Genomic DNA, 6,814 nt, shown 5'->3' on the forward strand with positions numbered 1-6,814 from the left:
CCCGCATGGCCGAGAGCACACCGTCTTCTACCTCCTGCACGCCGCGAGACCACCGCCTCGTTCCACCATCCACCTCCCCCCCCTGCCGCACCGCCACCAGATCTCATCCAGGCCCCTCTATTGTGCAGCGTCGGCCTGCTCCAGGACTTCCATAGCTCCGTCGGGGCCTCCGTCGTGCACCACAACTCCTTCCCCGCGCCTCCCAACCAGCACCACCACACCTCCTCGCCGTCTTCGACGGCCAGGCGCGGCCGCCATCGTCCATGCCGGCGACAACATTGGCCAGGAGAGACCACGGTTTGGGGGCTCTTTTGTCAGGTTTTGGAGCCGCCGGGCCGCTCGCGCGAGCGACCCGCGAGGGAGCGGTTGGCATCCTCACGTGTGTGAACATATAAAAAGCAAATGGATGAGCGTGCACACTATAATAGAGTTTGAGTGTATTCATATGAGGTCTAGTTTTTTTTTGGCAATATGATGTCTAGTTTTAATGGAGCTTGTCGTGAAAGATCAAAAGTAAAAACAAATCAATATTATGACGCTTTGTCAAAAGTTATACTCCCTTCATTCACAAATATAAGATGTTTTAACTATTTTCTGATTCAATTGTATACTAACACATTTTAGTGTGTTTATTCACTCATTTCAGTCCTTGTAAAGTTTATATTGAAATATTCAAAATATTTTATATTTGTGAAGAAGGGAGTAACTTTTAAATTTTCACTAATACAAAATTAATTCATGTGACGAAATCATCTCAGTGTTCACGCAGCGGATGTTCTGCACAATCAGATATTTAATTTACGAACCCACGAGCGTAAAGCTTATTTATTTAATCTGCATCGTCACTTACCAACACGTCGCACTCGTTCCTATGAACCACTCTATACAAGTAGTACAAACACATACGCATATATACTCACTTCACGCATATCAACGAAAGGATTGAAATAAATACATAATACAATCAGTGTCAAGTGTAGGACTTGAATCCTAATAAACTGAGGATACAAATGTCTTTCTAACCATCCCACAAGTAAAAAATGATCTGAGTGTTTATGCAGCTGGTGGTGCCCTGCGCAATCGAATATTTAATTTACAAACCCACGTGTTTTTGAACTTTGTCACCAAAAAACGCGCAATTATCCTATTTTATGCCGCAACTAACCAACACGCGGCATACTCACTCACTGAACACACATCAATGTAAAGACTAAAATAAATTTTTAAAAAATGAGTACCAGTGTCAAGTTTAAGTGGATTTGGGATATCACTGCTCTTCTAATCATCCAATGACATGTTGGTTGCAGTTTTAAAGGACCCGTTGTTATAAAATGATTCGAGTGTTTATGCAGCTGCTGGTGTCCTGTGCAATCGAATATTTAATTTTCAAACCCACGTGTTTTTTGACCAAAAACCGCGTAATGTTTATGTTATTCTGCATCGCCACTAACCAACACGTTGCACTCGTTCCTATGAGCCACTCTACAGTTGTATATACACCCACTTCAGTCACCTACTGCTAGTGTCCTCATCGAGCTCCATGGCTCAGCGCATCAGCTTCCTAGAGGAGTCCCTGGCCCTCCCCGCGCGGAACGCCGGCCTCTTCGCGCCCGTCGTCGCGCTCACCTTCGCGCACACCTTCGTCTTCTCTCCGTCGCCGTCCTCCGCGTCCACCCTCTCGCCGCTGCCGTCCTGCTCCGCCTGGACGCGCGGGAGAGGAACGCCGACCCCGGCTACGCCACGGACGACGAGATCCGGGAGCGCGGCAAGATGCTCGCCCTCCTCTACCTCGCGTACTTGGCCAGCAAGCTCGCCACGCAGGTCTCGGCCGTCCTCGCCGCCTCCGTCACGCACTCCGGCGAGCGGTCCAAGTACAGGACCCGCCGCGCCCCCTTCTTCGTTGCCGTGGCCTTCGTGGCCACTCTAGAGCTCGCGTCCGCGGCTCTGCTGGCGCTCGCGTCTTGGTCCTGGTGGGGGCGCGCCGGCCACTCGGGCGGCGCCGGCGCGTCTTCCTCGTCGGTCTGCCTCCTCCTCGCTCTCCTCTTGCACCTCTGCCTCGGCGCGGTCCTCCCGGTGAGCATCGCCGCGTCATCGGCAGTGGCGGCGGCAGAGGAAGACTGCGGCGTGGGCGCTCTCCGGCGGGTGTGGCGGCTCGTGGCGGCGAGGGGAAAAGAGGCGTTCGTTCTGGCGCTCGCGGCGAGCCTCCTGCCCGGCGTCGCTATCTATCCGGTCTACGCGCTCGTTCTCGAGTTCGCACAGAGCAGGGCCGCCATTGTCACATTCGATCTGGAGTTGGCACGGAGCGACACCGTATGGGTGTTGGGCGTCATGTATGTCTATCTTCTCCCGGCCGTCGGTGCGCAGTTGTACTCCACGGTGGCGGCAACGGTGTTCTATCGCCGGTGCGTGGAGCGCCATCATGAACCCACCATTCCATTGACGATGAATCAGTAGCTTAGCTTGCCGTTCCGTTAGCGCAGGATTACAAATTTTTTCAGAAAATGTACTCTGGTCTTGACTAATTTTAATTAGGACGTGTGTTGGTTCTATTTAATTAATACAGTACCCATTTCGACATACACAAGAGAGTCTGAACTGATAAGGCTGCCTTCAGCATCGCGGCAGATATTTTGGGTAAACTCGCTTTGACTTTGTTTGACCGGCTTTGTTTATTTTTATAGCTGATTACGTAACCATCCCGCCGAAATACAGACAAATAAGATGTAGCCAATGATACATGTTGGTGACTGGGCCGATGTCTAAATACCATCTTTTTTATGAACGAGAGAGTATATTCATGAGGATGCCTCTTCATACAAATACGTATTGTATGTAGATGCAAATTTTATTATGTAAATAAAGAGTAACAATTTATTGTACAAATCTTTATCTTTACCTAATAATAAAGCAAATTGGGTTTCTTTCGTCCGTCATGGCATTTTTTAGAAAAGTCCTTCTATTTTAGAGAAGTCAACCCGCAGTCCTGTTTTAAGTCGGAAAACAAATCGTTTTATTCGTATTTTACACAAAAGTCCCTGTATTTTCTTGAAATCAACCCGCCATCCGGATTTAAGTCACACCTGAATCGTTATTTTACGTTTTTTGAAAAAACCCTGACGTTTTAGGTAATTCATCCGCGGATCATATGTAGGTCAAACAAATACTTTTTTAAATCATCCATATCTTTTAAACCGTAACTCCGATTTGAACATGTTATATATGAAATTTGATTAAAAAAATATGTAGAATATGAATATGAGATTACTTTTACCTATTAAGTATTTTAATATTATTTTGGAATATATTTAAATCAAACAAATGATTTTCTAAATTATCCGTATCTTTTAAACCGTAACTTCGATTTTAACATATTATATATGAAATTTTATTAGAAAAATGTGTGGAATCTAAATATGATGTTAATTTTACCTGTTAAATATTTTTTAAATATTGTTTTGAAAGCAAACTTATAATTTCTAGCTCAGGATCCGTTTTTCTTTCGTACCGGCGGCAATCCAGATTGCAAATAAACACCCCAGTATAACCATATAGGCAAAAGAAAATATCAATAACTACACATGCATACCTCTGAAAAATGTCGCAGGGGAAAACAACAGATTTCTCATCGAGAATGAGAGAGAGAGAGAGAGAGAGAGAGAGAGAGAGAGAGGGGCGAGGGAGGAGAGAGGGGGAGAGAGACGCCTTAGGATTAACCATATTCAAACACGTTTTTTTGTTGTTTTGTGTGAACACCGAGGCCATCGCCGGCGAGGGTGAAAAGGAGCATAAGCGGCAACACAAATATGATGCCTCGCAAATATAAAGGAGATGGACCTATTGAGTGATGGTTGTTGGGTTGTTTTTTCTCCCGTTGCAACGCACAGGCTCTTTTGCTAGTATATATAATTCATACAACCACTACTAGATGTACAAAGGACTCTATTATTTATTCAGAAAAAGTCGCACACCATAGTGGACTCCCTGATGTGCAATACATATTTCAGCAGTTTAAATATTTCTTCCATAAATGTTAAGTTCCGGAATAACAAATCATAAAAATATAAAGTGGGCAAGACAGAATATGGGTATATAATCCAATATGCCTTAAATCATTAAAGTTGAATAAGATTTTACAAAGTCAGTACTTTATTTGAATTTCATATCCCGGTGTATATCACATGTAAAGTTAAGCTAGAAAAAATGATTGTCAAATGTGGTTGTAATCCGTCCTTTTGAATAAGGAGCGTATGTTATATTTAAGCTAACATTTGAATTTTTCTTATATGCTAACATAAATCTAGAACATAAAAAAGGTAAAGAAACAATTCATAGAACCTTCATGTGAATTGCTTAAATAGCTAAAATTTGGAAGCTGTTTAGCATATTGTCGATGATTTATGCTAAAATTAGTGGTTGATAGAAATGATATGTAAACATAAAAAGAATGAGCTATGATGAAAGTAGTGTGAATCTTTTTCTAGAAAAAATATAGGCGGGAACTTTTTGAAAAAAATATGTGTAGTTGAAAAACATAAACATGATGAATGGTAGTAAGAAGACAATCTGAAAATTAGTACGAATATATATAGTTTTGCATTGTGGATCATAGACGCCAGAGCCATATATCTTCATTCATCACGCAACGAGCTCCTACAAACAACCTAATACGCTTTCATGGACTACAAAAGATTGGATATTTCTTTTTACATGTTTCAAAATTAGGTGTGTTCCTTCTGGCAATAGTTCATCACCATGCAACTGGGGTAGGTCGGTAAGAACATCTCTGTGAGGTATATGAAAACATGTTTAGAGCAGTACAAGTATATAAAAATAAATATACGGTAGATAAAAGAAATTTACTCCAAAAAACTTACACAATAAACACATTCTTTACATGACCTGGAATGGTGAACATCCTCTAAGAATCTTTCAAACCAATATGGTAGATAAAAACACGAATACATTGTCAGATAACAAACTTAGCCGCGCAAATTCACTTGATCAACAAGCACATGTCCTAAATGCAATGTATAGTTTCTATCAACTTGGCTGAATCCCCACTACCAACATTACAGGAAACTGAGAGATGTGGACTTGTGACAAGGTTCGTTGCAAATAAGCAAGGGAAGGATGATGGTTGCATTAGCTATCATCTATACCCACCACACATATAAGTATTTAAGATTGTAATTTTATTGGTAGGAAGAATCTGAATCCCACATCTACGTGCTTCGATTCAACACACTCTGGCTCTCTGGCTCTCTGCCACCGGTGGAAGCAGAAGATCTATTTTGAATGACATGTGAATTGTAAGTCGTCTATTAATTTTCACAACTGCTGTTCACAATTTTGCAAGAATGGTTGCGCGCACAAAGCCACAAACACAAGACAAATTCAGCAACTTATTTCTGTTGGATTGCCAGGATTTTTTTAATCAGTTGATCATATAGAACTGAATATTCATACGGATAGCCACACACAAAAACATGCAGCGAGCGAGTAGCAGTAGTACACACAAAAATACCTGCACTCTTGCCCAGATATCTGCAGATCTCACTGGTGCAGAAGGTGGGAAAGAAAACTCGGCTCTTCTGGACATCAAGTTGGGCTACTCCTCGCAGGGTTTTGTTCCACACATCGACAGCAATCATGAACTCCATGACTTCCATGATCCCATGTTTGGTGCTACAAGCCAAGTAGACGATCGTCGTCATCTATGATTATGCTGGGGAACGCCATCTGAAGTTTCTGCAACGATGCCGTGGTGTCACTGGCGCACCGCTCAGCTTAGACAGCAGGTCGCAAGGATCTGAGACAGTGAGACATCGCTGGCATCCATGGTGACTTCTTCGACCCTGGCCTCACAGAGTCACAGCCAGGCTGCCAGTCCGCCATTGTGAATGAACCAACGCCATCCGGTATCACCATGTTCTTGCCTTTGAGCCACCGGGGATGACCTGGGCGACGCTCCGCTTCCATCGCACCCATTCCAGATAGGAATCAGGGGCCTTGTTGTACACCTTCGTCAGCGACCAGATCTCCATCTCGATGTACTTCACGGTGCCCTTGTGCCGACTGATGGAGCGTCCCGGATATAGTTTGGCTCGCCTGAGTTGAGGAGACGACCCCAGTTTCCCCTCGCGGGCACCGGCAACGGGATGTCCTGCACTATCACTAGGGGCTCCACGAGTACGTCGCAGACGAGGATGCCGCGCCAGAGGTCCACCCAAGCGATCATGCCGCGCTCGCCGCCGATCGTGATCGTCTTGTCCGTCTTGTGATACGACATGTCTTCTTCCGACACTTCGATGGGTAGGGGCCTAGGGGGACGAGCTTGTCCCTGACAAGCTCGTCCACTGACATGGGCACGGTGATCCACCCCTCGGACTCGGAGTCGTAGGAGCGGTACAGGTGGAGACTGAAATCCCATCTGATAATGGGCGTGTCGCAGTTGCACTCGGTCTTGTATACCCACTAGTAGAAAAAGGACCTAATGTGAGACACATTAATGTCGGTTCGATTTTGGTCCGGTACTAATGGTACCATTAGTGCCGGTTCGAACGGTTATGCATTAATGTCGGTTCGTTTTGAAGCTTTAGTACCGATTCGTGCCACAAACCGGTACTAATGGGGTCGTGGCAGGGTGGCGTCAGGCCGGGGCCCCGCGATCACCTTTAGTACCGGTTCATGGCACAAAACGATACTGAAGGGCTAACCTTTAGTACCGGTTCATGCCACGAACCGGTACTAAAGGGGTTTGACCTATAGTACCGGTTCGTGGCACAAACCGGTACTAAAGGGCAATTTTCAATCT

The 6,814-nt window shown here is 44.7% G+C and overlaps 1 pseudogene; it reads right to left on the reverse strand.

Moving 5' to 3' along the window:
* Window positions 1-5,394: 5,394 nt before the first annotated feature.
* LOC119279913 overlaps window positions 5,395-6,814 on the reverse strand; it is an 8,496-nt pseudogene continuing 7,076 nt past the window's right edge.

The sequence above is a fragment of the Triticum dicoccoides genome, chromosome 3B, assembly GCF_002162155.2.
Source record: "Triticum dicoccoides isolate Atlit2015 ecotype Zavitan chromosome 3B, WEW_v2.0, whole genome shotgun sequence".
NCBI classification, from domain to species: Eukaryota; Viridiplantae; Streptophyta; class Magnoliopsida; order Poales; family Poaceae; genus Triticum; species Triticum dicoccoides.